Here is a 22868-nt window from a genome sequence, read left to right on the forward strand (position 1 = left end):
TCTTCAAGGGGAACTTTTGTATATACGTTCTTATCCCCCTATCCACAGTATAGGGAATGAGGAGATTCATCAAAACTTGTACAGAGGAAAAATTGACCAGTTGCCTGTAGCAACCAATCAGATCGCTTCTTTCATTTTTGAAAAGGCCACTGAAAACTGAAAGAAGCGATCTGATTGGTTGCTATGGGCAACTGGTCAAACTTTCCTCTGCACAAGTTTTGATGAATCTCCCCCTAAGTGTCTGATAGCAGGGGGTCCGACCCTGGGACCCCCGTGATCTCCTGCCTGGCACCCTGCTATCCCGATTAATGTCGACCACCTCACGAAGCTGTGGTGAACACGCGCCCTCTATGTATCTCTATGGGAAAGCCAAATATACACGCGCATTGTATCTACAGCTTTCCCATAGAGATACATAAAGGGAGCTTGTCGACCACCGCTCCGTGCGATGGTCGCTCTGAATGAACAGACTTGAGCTGCAATCTGCTGCCCAGCTCCCCGGCTTCCAAACAGTGTGCCTCCAGCTGTTGCAAAACTACAACTCCCAGCATGCCCGGACAGCCAAAGGCTGTCCGGGCATGCTGGGAATTGTAGTTTTGCAACAGCTGGAGGCACACTGTTTGGAAAACATTGGCCTAAAAAATACATCACTACACTACTGCAAATAATCCTACCTATAGTCCTCACACTGCTATGCATTTCTCCACATAATACCACCATACAATGACTAAATGCCCCTAAGAAACGGGAGCCTAGGGCAATTGCCAAGTTTGCCACCCCCATTGGCTGCCAGTCACTGTGAAGTAGGAAATATTTGGTAATGCCGCTCTGACAAGACTTAGGCTAGGTTCACATCACGATTTAACCATCCGATTATCGGACGAAAAACGGATTGCAAAAAAATCGTATACAATCATATGTGAAAATTTCTATGCTATCCGATTTTAAAATCGTATCCAAAAATCGTACAGATGAAAATTCCATCCGATTTTCAATCAAAATCTGATCCTGTTTTTAAAATGAATATGTATGCCAATGGCAATAAAGTTAAGTTTATGAGTTTTGAAAATCACGTGCGATTAATCTGATAGAATCGCACAGTCACACGATTCCATGCGATTTACATAGACATCAATAATTAAAAAAATCGGACACGATTTTACCTCCGATCTTAAATCGTGCAAAATCGGATGCGGATCAAAACTGACGCATTTGTTGTCTATCATTAATGAATGGAAGTCAATAGATACGACTTGACATGCAGATTTGTACGATTTCAACGTTAAGGCTGCATTCACATCACGATTTCTCCATCCGACCTGAGTACACGATTTTTATAACTTGAAATCGTATATAAAGTCTGATCCATTGACCTCCATTAAAAAATCGGATCCATTACACACATCCGATTTGATCCGCATCCGATTTCACATGATTTTTGTTCGGGTCTGAAATCGGGGTTGACTACGATTTCAGACCTGAACAAAAATCGTGTGAAATCGGATGCGGATCAAATCGGATGTGTGTAATGCATCCGATTTTTTAATGGAGGTCAATGGATCCGACTTTATATACGATTTCATATGATTTTAAGTTATAAAAATCGTGTACTCAGGTCGGATGGAGAAATTGGAGAAATCGTGATGTGAATGCAGCCTAAAAATCGTGAGAAGAAGTAGGATGGTAAAATCATGATGGGAATGCACCCGCTTTAGCATCCAGCCCGCCTAGATTCCTGAACTGACAATCTGTCTAGTAACAACATGATAAATCTGTAATAACAGCGATGTCCTAATGCCACACTTGGAAAACAGCGCAAACAATTATACATCTCTGGCCCTTGTATGAGAAATCACTTCTTGTGTAAAAGTTCTGTCTGTTTTTCCCCAGACAATAGTATAGAAGGCATTGTGTGCCCGAGCCACGATCTGCCTAAGGTTCCTGTAGCTCGTACCGTATATATACAATTTAGGTCAGCCAGTAACCTTCATGCTTTTATGAGTTTATCCCAGTAAGAAATCCAGCCTCGCAGGTACTTGGTACATAATGATATCTGGCAGTCGCTCTTGGGTGTGGTGACTTCAACAATGCAGAACGCTATTGCCGAAAGCTTTCACTGCAGTTGTGAGATAAGGAAGCATATTAAAGAGACAAGAAGGGGAAAGGAAAAAATAGAGTCTTCTGCAGCAGAGCAGGTGAATATAAACATTATATCAATTACTTTGGACGGTTTGTAGAATTTAGGGCCTTTTGTTTTTTGCAGCAGTGGCATCGAGATGTTACGTAAAAGTGAATAAGGTTGAAAACCTTTTTTCTTTTAAATCAACTGGTGGCAGAAAGTTAAACATATTTGTAAATTACTTCTATTAAAAAACCTTAATCCTTCCAGTACTTATTAGCTGCTGAATGCTACAGAGGAAAATTCCTTTCTTTTTGGAACACTGATGACATCACGAGCACAGTGCTCTCTGCTGACATCTCTGTCCATTTTAGCAACCATGCATAGCAGATGCATGCTAAGGGCACCATGGTGGCTCAGTGGCTCAGTGGTTAGCACTGCTGCCTTGCAGTGCTGGGGACTTGGGTTCAAATCTCACTAAGGACAACAATAAATAAAGCATTATTATTATTATAATAACGTTAGCAGAGAGAACTGTGCTCGTGATGTCATCAGAGAGCATTCCAAAAAGAAAAGAATTTCCTCTGTAGTATTCAGCAGCTAATAAGTACAGGAAGGATTAAGATTTTTTAAGAGAAGTAATTTACAAATATGTTTAACTTTCTGCCACCAGTTGATTTAAAAGAAAAAAGGTTTTCACCGGAGTACCCCTTTAAGAATTAAAATTCACTTTTAGGGTACGTTCACCCGTACAGGATACGCTGCATATTTTCTGCAGCTAATTTCGCTACCCATTGAAGTTAATGGGTAGCAAAATCAGCTGCAAAAAATATGCAGCAAAAATATGCAGCAGATCCTGTACTAAGGGTCTACTCGCACGTATAGTATCCTGCGCATATTTCATGCACAGGATATACTGACTGTGACTGTGTTCAGTCATTTAGTTTACATTGGACTCTGCAGCATAAAATCTGCAGCTTCAAGTCCGGTGCATCAAATATTGTGCATGTGAATACACCCTAAAGAGAGGCTGAGAGGGACATTGAGCCGTGATGGTGAGTGCTGCAGAATGTGAGGTATAAAACTGGACCCTTCACCTATTATATTCTTTTAACGTGTATAGGTAACTGCAACCCGACAATAGGGACGATAGTATTACTGCCAGACGAGTACTAATGTGAAAAAGGTTGTGTATCCCATACAACCTGCGAACAATGTATAAAGTGGGGGTACACTTTCCTCAAGTCTGGGCTTGATTATCACCAATAAATGGGTGTATATAAAATATATGTAAGAAATGATGTAGATCCAGGGAATTAATGTAAAACAATTTATTATTACAATGATAGTGCTTGTGGTGTCCTTTGTAGGGACCTTACATCGGACTCACCACTATTAGCAAGGTAGTGAATGTATAAAATATTCACACAAAATGAAATAGACATATAATATTCAAGGTAAAAAAGTGCTGGTATTTGCCACACTGGGATACCGCACTTTTTTACCCTGAATATTATATGTCTATTTTATTTTATTTCATTGTATGAATATTATAAATATACATTCAATATCTTGCTTATTGTGGTGAGTCCGATGTAAGGGCCCTACAAAGGACACCACAAGCACTATCGTTGTAATAATAAATTGTTTTAAATTAATTCACTGGATCTAGATAATTTCTTACATATATTTTATATACACCCATTTATTGGTGATAATCGAGCCCAGACTTGAGGAAAGTGTACCCCCACTTTATACATATTATATGCTTTTGCCTTTTATAACACTGGTGCATTATGTGGAGAAGGCCTTGGGTCCCTAGGGCACCATAGTTTGGATTTGACTGCAATCTGTGCACCCTAAGTAATGGTATATACAAGTACAGTGTGTGCACCCCCAGTAATGGTATATACAAGTACAGTGTGTGTACCCCCCAGTAATGGTATATACAAGTACAGTGTCTGTGTACCCCCCAGTAATGGTATATACAAGTACAGTGTCTGTGTACCCCCAGTAATGGTATATACAAGTACAGTGTCTGTGTACCCCCAGTAATGGTATATACAAGTACAGTGTCTGTGTACCCCCAGTAATGGTATATACAAGTACAGTGTCTGTGTACCCCCAGTAATGGTATATACAAGTACAGTGTCTGTGTACCCCCAGTAATGGTATATACAAGCACAGTGTCTGTGTACCCCCAGTAATGGTATATACAAGCACAGTGTCTGTGTACCCCCAGTAATGGTATATACAAGCACAGTGTCTGTGTACCCCCAGTAATGGTATATACAAGCACAGTGTCTGTGTACCCCCAGTAATTGTATATACAAGTACAGTGTGTGTGTACCCCCAGTAATGGTATATACAAGTACAGTGTCTGTGTACCCCCAGTAATGGTATATACAAGCACAGTGTCTGTGTACCCCCAGTAATGGTATATACAAGCACAGTGTCTGTGTACCCCCAGTAATGGTATACACAAGCACAGTGTCTGTGTACCCCCAGTAATTGTATATACAAGTACAGTGTCTGTGTACCCCCAGTAATTGTATATACAAGTACAGTGTGTGTACCCCCAGTAATGGTATATACAAGTACAGTGTCTGTGTACCCCCAGTAATTGTATATACAAGTACAGCGTCTGTGTACCCCCAGTAATGGTATATACAACACAGTGTCTGTGTACCCCCAGTAATGGTATATACAAGCACAGTGTCTGTGTACCCCCAGTAATGGTATATACAAGTACAGTGTCTGTGTACCCCCAGTAATGGTATATACAAGTACAGTGTCTGTGTACCCCCAGTAATGGTATATACAAGCACGGTGTCTGTGTACCCCCAGTAATGGTATATACAAGTACATTGTGTGTACCCCCAGTAATGGTTTATACAAGTACAGCGTCTGTGTACCCCCAGTAATGGTATATACAAGCACGGTGTCTGTGTACCCCAGTAATGGTATATACAAGTACAGTGTCTGTGTACCCCCAGTAAGGGTATATACAAGTACAGTGTCTGTGTACCCCCAGTAATGGTATATACAAGTACATTGTGTGTACCCCCAGTAATGGTTTATACAAGTACAGTGTGTGTACCCCCAGTAATGGTATATGCAAGTACAGTGTGTGTACCCCCAGTAATGGTATATACAAGTACAGTGTCTGTGTACCCCCCAGTAATGGTATATACAAGTACAGTGTCTGTGTACCCCCAGTAATGGTATATACAAGTACAGTGTCTGTGTACCCCCCAGTAATGGTATATACAAGTACAGTGTCTGTGTACCCCCCAGTAATGGTATATACAAGTACAGTGTCTGTGTACCCCCAGTAATGGTATATACAAGTACAGTGTCTGTGTACCCCCAGTAATGGTATATACAAGTACAGTGTCTGTGTACCCCCAGTAATGGTATATACAAGTACAGTGTCTGTGTACCCCCAGTAATGGTATATACAAGTACAGTGTCTGTGTACCCCCAGTAATGGTATATACAAGCACAGTGTCTGTGTACCCCCAGTAATGGTATATACAAGCACAGTGTCTGTGTACCCCCAGTAATTGTATATACAAGTACAGTGTGTGTGTACCCCCAGTAATGGTATATACAAGTACAGTGTCTGTGTACCCCCAGTAATGGTATATACAAGCACAGTGTCTGTGTACCCCCAGTAATGGTATATACAAGCACAGTGTCTGTGTACCCCCAGTAATGGTATACACAAGCACAGTGTCTGTGTACCCCCAGTAATTGTATATACAAGTACAGTGTCTGTGTACCCCCAGTAATTGTATATACAAGTACAGTGTGTGTACCCCCAGTAATGGTATATACAAGTACAGTGTCTGTGTACCCCCAGTAATTGTATATACAAGTACAGCGTCTGTGTACCCCCAGTAATGGTATATACAACACAGTGTCTGTGTACCCCCAGTAATGGTATATACAAGCACAGTGTCTGTGTACCCCCAGTAATGGTATATACAAGTACAGTGTCTGTGTACCCCCAGTAATGGTATATACAAGTACAGTGTCTGTGTACCCCCAGTAATGGTATATACAAGCACGGTGTCTGTGTACCCCCAGTAATGGTATATACAAGTACATTGTGTGTACCCCCAGTAATGGTTTATACAAGTACAGCATCTGTGTACCCCCAGTAATGGTATATACAAGCACGGTGTCTGTGTACCCCAGTAATGGTATATACAAGTACAGTGTCTGTGTACCCCCAGTAAGGGTATATACAAGTACAGTGTCTGTGTACCCCCAGTAATGGTATATACAAGTACATTGTGTGTACCCCCAGTAATGGTTTATACAAGTACAGTGTGTGTACCCCCAGTAATGGTATATGCAAGTACAGTGTGTGTACCCCCAGTAATGGTATATACAAGTACAGTGTCTGTGTACCCCCCAGTAATGGTATATACAAGTACAGTGTCTGTGTACCCCCAGTAATGGTATATACAAGTACAGTGTCTGTGTACCCCCAGTAATGGTATATACAAGTACAGTGTCTGTGTACCCCCAGTAATGGTATATACAAGTACAGTGTCTGTGTACCCCCAGTAATGGTATATACAAGTACAGTGTCTGTGTATCCCCAGTAATGGTATATACAAGCACAGTGTCTGTGTACCCCCAGTAATGGTATATACAAGCACAGTGTCTGTGTACCCCCAGTAATGGTATATACAAGCACAGTGTCTGTGTACCCCCAGTAATGGTATATACAAGCACAGTGTCTGTGTACCCCCAGTAATTGTATATACAAGTACAGTGTGTGTGTACCCCCAGTAATGGTATATACAAGTACAGTGTCTGTGTACCCCCAGTAATGGTATATACAAGCACAGTGTCTGTGTACCCCCAGTAATGGTATATACAAGCACAGTGTCTGTGTACCCCCAGTAATGGTATATACAAGCACAGTGTCTGTGTACCCCCAGTAATTGTATATACAAGTACAGTGTCTGTGTACCCCCAGTAATTGTATATACAAGTACAGTGTGTGTACCCCCAGTAATGGTATATACAAGTACAGTGTCTGTGTACCCCCAGTAATTGTATATACAAGTACAGCGTCTGTGTACCCCCAGTAATGGTATATACAACACAGTGTCTGTGTACCCCCAGTAATGGTATATACAAGCACAGTGTCTGTGTACCCCCAGTAATGGTATATACAAGCACAGTGTCTGTGTACCCCCAGTAATGGTATATACAAGTACAGCGTCTGTGTACCCACAGTAATGGTATATACAAGCACGGTGTCTGTGTACCCTCAGTAATGGTATATACAAGCACGGTGTCTGTGTACCCCCAGTAATCCAGTAATGGTATATACAAGTACAGTGTGTGTACCACTAGTAATGGTATATACAAGTACAGTGTGTGTACCCCCAGTAATGGTACATACAAGTACAGTGTCTGTGTACCCCCAGTAATGGTATATACAAGTACAGTGTGTGTACCCCTAGTAATGGTATATACAAGTACAGTGTCTGTGTACCCCCAGTAATGGTATATACAAGCACAGTGTCTGTGTACCCCCAGTAATGGTATATACAAGCACAGTGTCTGTGTACCCCCAGTAATGGTATATACAAGTACAGTGTGTGTACCCCCAGTAATGGTATATACAAGTACAGTGTGTGTACCCCCAGTAATGGTATATACAAGTACAGTGTGTGTGTACCCCCAGTAATGGTATATACAAGTACAGTGTGTGTACCCCCAGTAATGGTATATACAAGTACAGTGTGTGTGTACCCCCAGTAATGGTATATACAAGTACGGTGTCTGTGTACCCCCAGTAATACACTCACAAGAGGATCCCTCCAAGGAACAGGACAGAAATCAAACCAGCGCTCACAGACTTCAATTGCAAAATGTTCTTTATTTCCCGGCATGCAACGCGTTTCGCTGGATAACCAGCTTCATCAGCCTGAGAGCACCGGTTTTATTCCTGTGCTGTTCCTTGGAGGGATCCTCTTGTGAGTGCTTTACCTGTGTTGCCAGGAACGGCTGCCTAACTTCACCCGTCGAGGGTTAACGTCCAGCCTACACCATAGTTGTACTTGGTCGCAGTACAACTCCCTTTGGTGAGCAGTTTTGCTTCTATACATTATATTGCATTTAACGTTATCACACTAGGAGCGCTTTCCCTCTTGTCTATTGGTACCCCCAGTAATGGTATATACCAGTACAGCGTCTGTATACCCCCAGTAATGGCATCTACAAGTACAAGTTCTGCACAGTAGCTAAACGGGTACTCCAGCATTTACAAAACGTTTCCCCTCTCCATAGGATACTGGATAAATGTCTGGTTGCTGGGGGGGGGGGCAGATTGTGATCTTCAGAACGGGGCCACGAATCTCTCCACATCATGGATGGAAGGGTTGGCATGTTCTCTATATATACACGAGCGCTTCATGCAGGGGGAAGATTCGGGGCCCATTCTTGAGATCGCAGGTGGCGGCCCAGATATGGGATACATTTATAAATGCTGTATTACCCAATTAAGCGTGTAAGATAGGAGGCCAGTCCCTATTCCTTCTTATTCTTTAGGGAGAAAAAGTATATTGTAGCTTTTAACCACATATTAAGTTTTTGCCTTTGCCAGTTTTACTATATTAGATCTTTTCATTTACAAACACAAGGTAGAATTCTCTACTCCAGAATTGTTAAAATTAAGGTACGTTGTTCAGGTACATTATTATCTTCAGATGCTCTTGAGATCTACTATATTCCCATGGTCATCAGTATTGCTGTAATGCTACAGCTACAGCAGCTGCAATGCTTTTCCTACAGTCCTATGATATGAGGTTCAGATGGTAATTTTTGTGGAATTTGGGAGTTCATAAATCCACAAGAGTGGGGCCCTTGTGATGATTTCCATAAGAGATGGCTATGCATGTCGGATCACTTCTTGGTTGAAATCAATTGAAGTTAGGGTTTATCTCCAAAAGACCGAAATGCTGCACACACCAAATTGTGCATAGTTTGTAGGGTTGAAAAAAGACAAGAGTCCATCGAGTTCAACCTAAAACCCAACTGTGTTGATTCAGAGGAAGGCCCCCCCCCCCCCTCCACCATGAAGCTGATCCCAATTTCCCCATGACAGAGGAAAAATTCCTTCTCGACTCAAATATGGCATCAGAATAAATCTTTGGATCAACTTTCTATCCTCATAAAGCTAGGGGGGGGGGGGGGGGGGGGAGGTAATTTAATAAAATCCTTCTGCCATTAGATTCAGCAGCTTCAGTGTGGGCCTCACAATAAATCTACCACTACAGTTGCTGGCCATGTGGAAATCTACGCTACTTCCAAGCTAGTAACTGGCGTGAGCTCCACAGGTCTATTTCCATGTGGATTTTTTTCTGCAGCATGAAATGAGATTTTTAAAATCTCATCTACCTTGGTGTTTCTTTAGCCCCTTGGGGACTCAGGGTTTTTCCGTTTTTGCACTTTCGTTTTTTCCTCCTCACATTTTAAAAATCATAATACTTTCAATTTTGCACCTACAGACCCAAATGATGGCTTATTTTTTGTACCACCAATTCTACTTTGTAATGTCATCAGTCATTATACCCAAAAATCTACAGCGAAACCCAAAAAAAAAATCATTGTGCGACGAAATTGAAGGAAAAAATGTGTAACTTTTGGGGGCTTCCGTTTCTACGCGGTATATTTTTCAGTAAAAATTAATGACACTTTGGACCTTATTTACTAAGAGGGTTGTGTAGGTTTCTTTGTGGGTTTTAATTTCCTACAATTTATTTTCCACAGTATTTACTAAGGTTTCCCTACATTTTCCACTTTCCCTACACTTTGCTTTTTTTACACATGCTATGACCTGTAGGGTTTCCTCAGCTGAAATCCACCACATTTTCTGTGGAAACCTTAGTAAATATGTTGGGTTTTTGTGGAAATGTCGGGAACACGCCCCTTTTTGGAGACCACACCCTTTTTTCGGCGACCACGCCCCTTTTAGGGTTTTCTTAGCAAAACGGAGAGTTAGTCTGGGTTTTTACAATTCTGGCGCAAATTCTGGCGCAGACAGATTTTCTGGCACAATGCAACAGAATTTGGCGCACAACCCGACAAAACATGTCGGGTGATCAATAGTAAATGAGGGCCTTTATCTTTATTCTGTAGGTCCATACGATTGAAATGATACCCTACTTATATTGGGTTATATAAGTATTTCTGTATACGGGGCGGTATGAGTGCAAATTTTTTGAGCCGTGATCTGAAGTTTTTACCGGTACCATTTTTGTTTTGATTGGACTTTTTGATCACTTTTTATAAAAAATGTTATGGTATAAAAAGTGATAAAAAAAAATACTCTATTTTGGACTTTGGAATTTTTATATGCATACGCCATTGACCGTGCGGTGTAATTAATGATATATTCTTATAGTTTGGACATTTATGCAGGTGGCAATACCACATATGTCTATATTTATTTTTATTTACATTTTTTTCTTTTTTTTTTTAAGGGAAAAGGGGGTGATTTTAACTTTTGTTAGGGAAGGGGTTAAATCACATTTATTAACTCTTTTTTTACACTTTTTTTTAACAATGTTATAGCGCCCCATAGTAACGGACCCTCAGCTCACGTCCTAGCTGATTGGGACATCGCTGTTTCACTGCAGTAGTCCTGATCAGCATGACTGAGCTGCCGGGAATACCTTTTTACAGTTTAGAAGCGGCAACTTTGAACGCCGCGTCTAAAGGGTTAATAGCGCGCATCACTGGGTACCAGCTACTGTTAGATGCCAGGACCGAGCGGGACCAGGACGTACAGGTACGCCCTGAGTCCCCAAGAGGTTAAACATTAAACACAGGTTCATATATACAGTGGGGCAAAAAAGTATTTAGTCAGCCACCAATTGTGCAAGTTCTCCCACTTAAAAAGATGAGAGAGGCCTGTAATTTTCTTCATAGGTATACCTCAACTATGTGAGACATAATGGGGAAAAAAATCCATAAAATCACATTGTCTGATTTTTTAAGAATTTATTTGAAAACTATTGTGGAATATAAGTAAATGGTCAATAAGAAAACTTCATCGTAATACTTTGTTATATACCCTTTGTTGGCAATGACAGAGGTCAAACATTTTCTGTAAGTCTTCACAAGGTTTTCACACACTTCTGCTGATATTTTGGCCCATCCCTCCATGCAGATCTCCTCTAGAGCAGTGATGTTTTGGGGCTGTCGCTGGGCAGCACAGACTTTCAACTCCCTCCAAAGGTTTTCTATGGGGGTGAGATCTGGAGACTGGCTAGGCCACTCTAGGATCTTGAAATGCTTCTTACGAAGCCACTCCTTCGTTGTCCGGGCGGTATGTTTGGGATCATTGTCATGCTGAAAGACCCAGCCACGTTTCATCTTCAATGCCCTTGCTGATGGAAGGAGGTTTTCAACTCAAAATCTCACCATACATGGCCCCATTTACACGGATCAGTCATCCTGGTCCCTTAGCAGAAAAACAGCCCCAAAGCATGATGTTTCCATGCTTCATAGTAGGTATGGTGTTCTTTGGATGCAACTCAGCATTTCTTCTCCTCCAAACATGATGAGTTGAGTTTTAAACTAAAAAGTTCTACTTTGGTTTCATCTAACCATATGACATTCTCCCAATCCTCTTCTGGATCAACCAAATGCTCTCTAGCAAACATCAGACGGGCCCTGACATGTACTGGCTTAAGCAGGGGGACATGTCTGGCACTGCATGATTTGAGTCCCTGGCGGCGTAGTGTATTACTGACGGTAGCCTTTGTTACTTTGGTCCCAGCTCTCTGCAGGTCATTCACTAGGTCCCCCCGTGTGGTTCTGGGATATTTGCTCACTGTTCTTGTGATCATTTTGACACCACGGGGTGAGATCTTGCGTGAAGCCCCAGATCGAGGGAGATTATCAGTGGTCTTGTATGTCTTTCATTTTCTAATAATTGCTCCCACAGTTGATTCCTTTACAACAAGCTGGTGTCCTTCGACAGCTCTCTGGTCTTGCCCATAGGGGGGTTTGGAGTGTGACTGTTTGAGGTTGTGGACAGGTGTCTTTTATACTGATAACAAGTTCAAACAGGTGCCATTAATACTCGTAAGGGTCTATTCACATGTACTGTATTCTGCGCAGATTTGATGTGCAGATTTGATGCACAGGATTTCAAGCTGTGTTCAGTCATTCATTTTACATTGAAATCTGCAGCAGAAAATCCTGCTCATCAAATCAGCGCTTCAAATCTGCGCAGAATACTGTACATGTGAGTAGACCATAAAGAAGAAGTTACAGGTCTGTGAGAGCCAGAAATCTTGCTTGTTTGTAGGTGACCAAATACTTATTTTACCAAGGAATTTACCAATTAATGAATTTGAAATCCTACAATGTGATTTCCTGTATTCTTTCCCCCCATTCTGTCTCTCATAGTTGAGGTATACCTATGATGAAAATTACAGACCTCTCTCATCTTTTTAAGTGGGAGAACTGGTGACTAAATACTTTTTTGCCCCACTGTATTTGTTTCTGGACCCACTTAATGAAGACATTTATTATATTTGTGTTGGTCTAATGTCTTTTTAATTCGGCCTTCTTCCAAATATGATCACTATGTGAGAAAACATTACTAGCATCATCTATGTATCACCAGCCATACTGATACCTTTAGGCTATGTTCACACGCCAGAATGTCTGCACGGAAAATCTCTGTGCGGATATTCTGCGGGCGCTCTTATGACATGGTGGCTGCACGGGAATGCACCATATCATAGATGTCAATGCAATCCATGCGGACTCCGGAATCGGAATTTTTGTGCCAGAAACATTCTGCCGTGTGCACAGCCCAGCAGAATCCCATTGGATTCAATGGAACTCTGCTGCTGCAGAATCTCTGCAGTGGAATTCCGCATGTGAACATTGCCTTAGAGTTGTCTAAAAGATATCCAATCCAGAATCTTGAAAAGATGTAGAAAGCGCTGCATAGCCATATATATAGATATTCTGCAGATTTTCTGTAACTTGTCTGCAATGAATTATAATTTTTATGTTTTGTATAGATTTTCTACTGGGGTGCTCTGCTGAGGCAAATTTGCAGGAGATCTGTATTGTGGGAACATACCCTAAAATACCGTGGGGGTCATTAATTTGAATGTGATACTTTTGTCTTTCTTTACTTGTGCATCGTACTAATGTGCGCCAGTGTCACGATTCGGCTTACTGGTAGTGGATCCTCTGTGTCAGCGAGGGATTGGCGTGGACCGTGCTGGTGGACCGGTTCTAAGAGGCTACTGGTGTTCACCAGAGCCCGCCGCAAAGCGGGATGGTCTTGCTGCGGCAGTAGCAACCAGGTCGTATCCACTAGCAACGGCTCAACCTCGCTGACTGCTGAGAAGGCGTGGTACAGAAGGACTAGGCAGAGGCAAGGTCAGACGTAGCAGAAGGTCGGGGCAGGCGGCAAGGTATGTAGTCAAGATGGATAGCAAAAGTTCAGGTAACACAGGCTTGGACAACACTAAACGCTTTCACTGGCACAAGGCAACAAGATCCGGCAAGGGAGTGCAGGGGCAGTGAGCAGATATAGCCAGGGAGCAGGTGGAAGCCAATTAAGCTAATTGGGCCAGGCACCAATCATTGGTGCACTGGCCCTTTAAGTCCCAGAGAGCTGGCGCGCGCGCGCCCTAGAGAGCGGAGACGCGCGCGCCAGCACATGACAGGAGGGACCCGGGACGGGTAAGTGACATGGGATGCGATTCGCGAGCGGGCGCGTCCCGCTGTGCGAATCGCATCCCCGACGGCCATGTCAGTGTAGCGCTCCCGGTCAGCGGGACTGACCGGGGCGCTGCAGGGAGAGAGACGCCGTGAGCGCTCCGGGGAGGAGCGGGGACCCGGAGCGCTAGGCGTAACAGCCAGACACAGCAGCCTGCACCTGGTCCTAGTGTGGTGAGCCATGGGGGTGCGATGTGAGGTGTAGGGGCAGATGGTGTTGCCCAGGGGTAGATGGTGTTAACCTCTAAGTGTACATGACTCCAGGGCATGGTTTGTCTATGTAACCACCTGAAAGTAATCCAGTTCCTCCTAGGTTAGGCAGGGGTAAATAATAGTCCAATAGTTCCTGAGAATGAAAACGGGTAAAACACTTACAGTATTGGTTACCACAAAACTTTCTTGACTAGTTCGTCAGGCACTGTGCTTGAACGTTGCTTGTAAACCTGGAACAACAAATGATTGTGCTTGCACACAGAAGTCAGTTAGTCTTACGACCAAGTTTGGTACAGTTACTGTACACGAGTACACAAATAGTACATTTCTTTTATGTAGGTACTCTTCCATTCCAACCTCTTCGGTCAGACTGCTCTCTAGACTGTGATATATACCTAGGACCACGAGACTGGACCCCCTCCATGGGGAACACTGCTGGGCACTAAGGGGTTAATGTGACTCACCACCGGTATCGGAGACTGACTTGCGAGCATTGGTATCTACGGCTTACTTGCGATCTGTGTCTCACTTGCGATCGTTGGTGTCTGCAGAGCCAGCGCTGCAGCGGGTACCTGGACAGAATTAGAGGCGCTGGGCACAGCCACCTGGATTTGCAATACGGCTGCGCCCAGGGAACATCCTGTTTTTGTCCCCTCGGCAATGGGCTCCAGTAAAATGGCCGCCGGACGAAAACATGTCATCAGGGCAGCACTGACTTCCGGTCCCCCCGGCAACAGGAGGCGGATCTTCAGTGTTCCACTTCAGTGTTCCACTGGCATGGACACAGCGACATGACTTCCACGTCCAGGGGCGGGACGCTGACCAGCGGCGGGCTCCTCCATTCCGCTTTTAGGTACAACGGCAGACATTTTGGCATGTAATATTGCTGCTTCATTACGGATCTTGCACATAATGTTCACGAATTCAAAGTTGCTTTCAACAACAGATAATGGACTCCTTTTCACCTCCCCGACTATTTCACCAGCACCTTTAGTAAAACACATTCCAGTAACAAAGTCCCGTACACTTTTCTGCCGCAACATTTTTCGCATCGGCATGCGATTTTACTTGGACACAGTTCAGACTCAGACTAGGGGGGAGGACTTGTGGCTTTATGGCTATGGCACACACCCATATCCTGTTTGTGACGCCAAAAGATAAAGTGGAGAGCCACGGGGGTACGATGTGAGGTGTAGGGGCAGATGATGTTGCCCAGGGGTAGATGGTGTTAACCCCTAAGTGTTCGTGATGCCAGGGCATGGTTTGCCTATGTAACCACCCAAAGGTAATCCCGTTACTCCTAGGTTAGGCAGGGGTAAATAATAGTCCAAGGCCAGGTTAAGGTTAACGGTAGCTTTACTGAAGTTGAACAGGTATAACAGTCTTTACAAGGTAGTAAGGTTCCCAGAGAGAGGACCAGTAACACGAGGGACCTCGCAGCTTGCTGGGACTTGCAGTGAATTGACTGACTCTAGTACGGCCACGCTGACTATAACTGATTTCAGTTGACTGAAGATAGTGACAGCAGACAAAGATGACTTGACTTACAAATCCATGGCTGCAATTTAGGCTTGAGGCCTCCAGATGTGCTGGACACTGGCTCTGAGACGTCTGGACTGGACTTGATCTCAGCAGAAAGTGTGATGGAAGAGAGAAAAGAGAGAGAGATTGTAGTACCTCCCCCTCTTCTAAAGGGGGACTGAGCAAGGAGCCCATAGGCTAGCTGTGGGTCACCTGGTGCTCTCTGGGTAACAAAACATATGACTTGAACATGTGACAACCCTTATCATGTGACTAACAATCATGTGACCATATCAAAGGTCCTTTACCCCTAATATATAACTTATACACATTATGGGGGAAACACTGCAGGTGAGCCCTGAGGACGTACAGGGACTCAACCAGACAGGACTGTAGGATCATATCCCGTACTGGGACATCACACTAGCAAGAGTGGCCATTTCACAAAAGTCGCACATCATATATCTGTTCATAAATTATGCACCTAGGAAACCATGGCTAAATCACACCCACAAAACTGTTTTGTGGGTATCATAACTTCAGCCAACTATTCCGGCATCTGCAGAAAGAATAGACTTTTGGGGATTTCGCTAGGAAATGCATTGACATCTATGAGATGGCGCAATTCTGAGTGCTCCTAGTGCCTGCCGAATCGTGCAAATGTGTGGAATATCTGCCTGTTTTCTGCACATTCTACGTGTGAACATGACCTGAGGCTGGGTTCACACAAAGTGGGGGAGATTTATCAAAACCTGTGCAGAGGAAAAGTTGACCATAGCAACCAATCAAATCGCTTCTTTCATTTTTCAGATGCCTTCCTCTACACAGGTTTTGATAAATCTCCCCCAGTATTTTGGTATATTGGAGTGGGTACAAAACATAGAAAAGTTTGCAAATCCTTCCATTATAGTTTTTTTCAGTGTAGGATCCACTCAAAATATTGAACAAAATACTATAAAATAAAATGTGTGAACCCAGCCTAACATAATATTAGAGATATAAATCCTGCCTTACCAAAGAGTGACCAGTGGGTGGCAACATTGTAACATTAATCTTTTTGTATTATGTAAGTTTAACTTTGCAAACTTTATTCTCTTCCACCAATAATTCAGTAGAGTAAATATTATATTTATTATTATTATCAACAATAATATAGAAGACAATATCACAATCTTCCCTATTTTTAATGAAAAACTCTGTGTTTCCTTAAAGTAGGGTCTCATGTAGCGCTTCCACAGTGTATTTGACTTTGAAATACGGATGTCAGTGCCAGCAAAATCCTTGGCACTTAACCCCTTAACGACCATGGACCCATATTTATGTCCGTGGCCGACTCCCGATCTGTGGTGCGCGCTCAGAAGCTGAGCGCTCTTCATATCTGTGGGGTCCCGTTTGCTATCAGCAACCGGGACCCGTAGCTAATACTGAACATCGCCGATCGGACTGAGTTCCACTATTAAAGGGGTATACCAGGAATTTTTTTATTTGACTATGCTACAGGGGCTGTAAAGTTAGTGTAGTTCATAATATAGTGTCTGTACCTGTGTGTGAATTTTTTTTTTTCACAGTTCTTATGTAATTTTCACCACAATATTTTTTTTGAACAGCATACAAAATGACTGCTGTCTCTGATTTTTCCCAGCTTGCAATGCGGTTGAGACCTGACTCACTAGTGAGCTGATGACAGGGAGCCTGTCTGCTTCAATGGGTGGAGAGAGCAATCTGCAAGTAAAGCAACAGCTGGAGGCACCCTGATTGAAAACCACAGGTCTGCAGCTCATTTATGTTTCAATGGGTGGGGTGGCTGATGTGTGGGAGGGAGGAAAATTAAATCATGGGATTTGTAGGCAAACAACAAAACTGAAAACAGGAAATACAAGTTCACAAAAAGCTAGCCACAGTGTTATGGTAATCTCACAGCATAGCCATTTAGCCCAAGACAAGCGCAGATCCTTCCTAAGCATGTCCATTACTGCCTGCCAGGTACGTGCTAAAATCACCTTATGCTGGAGAACCCTGTTAACCCTTTAGACGCCGCGATCATAGTTGATCGCAGCGTCTATAACAGGAGAATACACTGCCGGTTAGCTGAGCGGAGCTGTTTGGGACCACCGTGGTGAAATCGTGGTGTCCCGAACAGCTCAGAGGACTGTTAACAGGGTTAACAGTCTTAGTTTCTTCCAGGCTGTCTGATCAGCGTTTGATTGCTCCAAGCCTAAAATCCAGGCTTGAGCAATCAAGCGCAGAAAACACTGATCAATGCAGTCCTATGGCAATGCATTGAACAGTGCCTGCAATCAATGTAAGCAGTATTATAGCCTCTAGAGGGAGCTAGAACACTGCATAAAAAAATAAAAAAGATAATAAGTGTGATTTAACCCCTTCCCTAATAAAAATCAGAATCACCCCCCTTTTCCCATTTAAAAAAAAAGTGTGTAAATAAAAACAAACATAAGTGGTATCGCCGCGTGTGTAAATGTCCGAACCATAAAAATATATTGTTAAACAGCACGGTCAATGGCGTACGCGCAAAAAAAATCCAAAGTCCAAAATTGCGTATTTTTGGTCACTTTTTATACCATAAAGAAATTTATAAAAAGCAATCAAAAAGTCAGATCAAAACAAAAAAGGTACCAGTAAAAACTTCAGATCATGGCGCAAAAAGTGAGCCCTCATACCACCCTGTACGCAGAAAAATAAAAAAGTTATATGGGTCAGAAAATGAATATTTTAAACATATAAATTTTCCTGCATGTAGTTATGATTTTTTCCAGAAGTACGACAAAGGGTATCATATTAATCGTATGGACCTACAGAATAAAGATAAGGTGTCATTTTACTGAAAAATTTACTTTGTAGAAACGGAAGCCCCCAAAAGTTACAAAACGGCGTTTTTTCTTCAATTTTGGGTAAGATTTTTGGGTAAAATTACTTAGTAGAATTGGTGGAGCTAAAAAAAAAAAAAAAAAGCCATAATATCGATTTTTAAGTGCAAAATTGAAAGGGTTATGATTTTTAAAATGTAAGGAGGAAAAACGAAAGTGCAAAAACTGAAAAACGCTTGGTCCTTAAGGGGTTAATATCCGCAGTGTTACTTATTGAATTTGCAGGAGTCACTGCTTTAATTAAAACAAAGGACACACAAACAGATGATTAATACGCAGCAGCAGATACGCTGCCAAACAAAGAAGAGGGTGTGTATTTCATGCGCGAAAACTCGCTTGAAGTCTCGATGGACCCTGCTGTTGCCAGGAAACAGAGCACACACTTTCCCACAACCCCCCTTGATTGTATAATCAGTAAAGACTAATGAGCAATATGCAGTTGAACTGAGCATGTGTGACCATCTCAGTGGATGCCCTAGGATGGTTGTAACCAAGGACAATGGGGCAAAACAGAGGAATTAGTAAGTATAGTGAAACTTAGATGATGATAGAAATCGCACAAAAAGAAAAAAAAGGTTTTCTAGAGAGATGGTCTTCTCATGTAATCCATATATATAAAACTCAAAGTGGGAGATTTATCAAAACCTGTCCAGAGGAAGAGATGCTGAGTTGCCCATAGCAACCAATCAGATCGCTTCTTTCATTTTTGAAAAGGCCTCTGAACAATGAAAGAAGGGATCTGATTGGTTGCTATGGGCAACTCAGCAACTCTTCCTCTGGACAGGTTTTAATAAATCTCCCCTAATGTGTGTGTGTGTGTATGTATGCGTGTATGTATGTATGTATGTGTGTATATATATATGTATCTATGTGTGTATGTTCCAGCATCATGTCCAAACGGCTAAAGATATTAACATGAAACTTGGCACACATGTTACTTATATGTCAACAACAAACATAGGATAGGTGATTTAACCCTTACTCACCCCCATTTGCCAGGGGACAGGGTTTTTGTTTAAAGTCCCATACAAGTCAATGGGAAATATATTTTACTGCATAACTTCCAAACGGCTGGAGATATTTCGATATTACTTGGTCACATGTTACTTATATGTCCACTTAAAATATAGGACAGTTAATTTAACCCTTAACTACCCCAATTTGTGAGGGTCAGGGTTTTTGTTTAAAGTCCCATGCAAATCAATGGGAAATGTATGTTCCCACATAACTTCCGTACGGCTGGAGATATTTCAGTACCTGGTACACATATTACGGGTTGGGATATGAGGTCGAGATAGGAGGATGGGATATGAGGTCGGGATAGGAGGTCAAGATAGCAGGTGGGGATAGAAGGTCGAGATAGGAGTTCGAGATAGGAGGACGGGATAGGAGGTCGGGATAGGAGGACGGGATATGACGACGGGATAGGAGGTCGAAGTAGGAGGACGGGATAGGAGGTTGAGATAGGAGGTCGTGATAGAATGTCAGGATAGGAGGACGGGATAGGAGGATGGGATAGGAGGTCGAGATAGGAGGAAGAGATAGGAGGTCAAGATAGGAGGTCGAGATATGAGGTCGGGATAGGAGGTCGAGATAGGAGGACGGGAGAGAAGGTCAGGAGAGGAGGTCGGGATATGGGGTTGGGATATGACAACAATATATGAGGACGGGATATGAAGTCAAAAGCTTCCTCCTTGGTTTATTTTCCTTCCCAACAAGGATTAGGAAGGAAAAACCGGGCAAAGCCGGGTACTCAGCTAGTGCATAATAAATTTAGAACTGTTACAGAAAGTCTTGCCTAGTAAGGGGGTGTTCTTTTCAAAACAGTGGTCTTTTAAAAAGGTATCACAGTATTTATATCTCAAAAATGCTTGTACACCAGAAATATTTATCTGCATGTAAGAATCCCTTTAAGGGTAGGGTCAGACATAACAGATCCGCATCATATTTTACGTTGCGGATACACCGGTGACCCGACCTATTTTGTGTCTCCAGCTGTTACCACCCCCTTCCCCCACCCCTGGTCTGCTCTAAGCAGCTAACGTGCTTGCGATCTGATTGGTTGCTATGGGCAACTCAGCAATTTTTCTCTGGACAGGTTTTGACAAATCTCCCCCACCATTAACACTTTCATTACTACCACATGACTGGATAACACCACCATACTAATATGAAATAAAAACACCACCATACTGATAAGGAAGAAAAACACCACCATATTTGTACGGCAGTCGCAGCACCGAAGCAAAAGACCATTGTTTAAGCAGTGGTCTTCTGCTTCTGCATACCTCCGGTAAACAGCTTGACAGAGTGAAAAGAAGGATAGGTTTGCTATGGGGATTTGTTTCTGCTGTCGAAAGATCCTGACATGGACAGATGTGTCAGCAGAGAGCACTGTGGTCAGACAGAAAAGAAATTAAAAAATAAATACAACTTCCTGTGGAGCATACAGCAGCTGATAAGCACTGGGAGGATTAAGATTTTAAAATGTTTGTATTATATTCTGAAGTATTTTACCAATTTCTTTAATTTTCTGTGTACCAGTTGATTGTAAAAAAAATAGTTTTCCACCATTGTACCCCTTTAAGGGCCAGTGTACGTACCTAAAAGTTGATCTTTTGCTACTGTACAACCCCCAGCAAGTTCCCTGCATGAGTCACCAGAAAAGCACGGAACTTGCTGGGTGTCCTATGGTTGCCTCGGCAACTGTACCACCCGACATCGGCTGCCTCTCTCCGCATTGAATTGTGCAGATCACACAGGAGAGCAGCTTCAGACACTTAAAAAATAAAAAATAAATAACTCATGTCATCCACATTTTGCTAACATTATTTTTTCACACAGAAATAAAATAAATGAGTTGAACAAATCAAAAAAAATAAATAAAAAAAAAGGGGGAACTTTATTTATTATTTATTTAAATGTTTGTGTAGGTTTTTTTTTTGTAACCTCCCATCACTCACAAAGAGTGTACAGTAACTAATACTCAGGACAGGAAAAACCTCCAGAGGGGAGGAAACCTGTAGGGAATCCATGGCTACTGTATGGCCCTTCCTCTGGGCATACTAAAGGAGGTTACCTCTAGAATTTGGGCAAATGTGTCTGTGTATGTGCGTGATTTGAGTGGTTATGTCTTTATCCAACTTCTTGCTGTAGGTCCAAAAATGCGACTCCACATCCTGGAAATACTGCATCTAATATAGGAAAACAAAAGAAAGATTATTTTCATGTTTATTACAGAAATGTACATCAAACTGCATTAATGACCTTCTGGACACAACAATGTTATACCTACCAGTCATGTGTATGGATCTGCATTCCCGGGTTCCTCCAGCATCGGCCCCTCACTGATGAAGAATGAGTGTTATTTCTGCTCAGTGCTGCTCTCTGGTGGACAATAGTTATGATATCACATGTATGACACACTGTTGTGGTGTTCTAGTCCCGTACCTTGTACCGTACCTTATGTGCTAAGTCCCCAAAGTCAGAGTTCCTGCATACCAGTAGGATCCTCCTAGTGGGATAACTGCTTGTCACCTCTTCCTTCTTTAATTTTATGTGTTTGATGTATATAATTTATAGATATGTATAGTACTTCCAGGACCTGAGGTCACATGACTATTTAGCCTACTGTTAGGTTAAGCTTAAGGACCTTCCAGGTCACATGAGTGGGTCACATGATGTACCACAATGCTTTGTGAAAGGACTGACAGTTGGTGGAACCAATAAGCTATGAGCCTGCTCCCTTGCCATATAAGGGCGCTGTTACCCAATCATCAATCTCTTGGTTCCTGTACTGCAAAGCAGTAACATCTCTCTTGGGTTCCGGACTTGCAGAGAGAGAGAAGCTCCGTGTATACCTGCAAGACAAATCTATGCCTGAAGCCTGCTAGCTTCAACCGAATACAAAACCATCTAAACTCCATCCTAAATCTACGTGGCTACTGAACCTAAAACCAAACCCTAAATTCAGTGGAACAGCGTAACGCACGCCTCAGAGCTTATTTTCCTACTAGGTCCCAACCAACTGTGAGGAACTTAAAGTCGCTCCTCTGTAAAGACTGTTACTCCTGTTAACCTGCATAAGAAGTTGCAGTAAAGTTATTTAAAGTTTACTCTCCTGTTGTGGACAATCCTTTATTCCTCCCTATCGTTCCTGGGACGGGTGGCGGTAGGACATATACTTATAAAGGAAGAACCCGCACCCTGGAGTCACGACAGTTAAGGGTTAATCCAACACCCTTTCATCACTGTACAGCTACACCCTACCTACCCTACATCCCCCCAAGCTCACCACACTGTTACCTCCTGGGAGTTCTAGTTGGCCAGTGCTGCTCTCTGATTGG

At 42.6% G+C, this 22868-nt stretch overlaps 1 long non-coding RNA gene across 1 annotated transcript; it reads left to right on the forward strand.

Annotated features, from left to right (window-relative positions):
* Positions 1–1677: 1677 nt before the first annotated feature.
* LOC130358036 (uncharacterized) lies at positions 1678–22637 on the forward strand. Its single transcript, XR_008889380.1, has 3 exons — positions 1678–2195; positions 17280–17405; positions 21763–22637. It is a non-coding gene; the product is annotated as an uncharacterized LOC130358036 (long non-coding RNA).
* The last annotated feature ends 231 nt before the right edge of the window (positions 22638–22868 follow it).

This window comes from Hyla sarda, chromosome 2 (genome assembly GCF_029499605.1).
Source record: "Hyla sarda isolate aHylSar1 chromosome 2, aHylSar1.hap1, whole genome shotgun sequence".
Lineage (NCBI taxonomy): Eukaryota > Metazoa > Chordata > Amphibia > Anura > Hylidae > Hyla > Hyla sarda.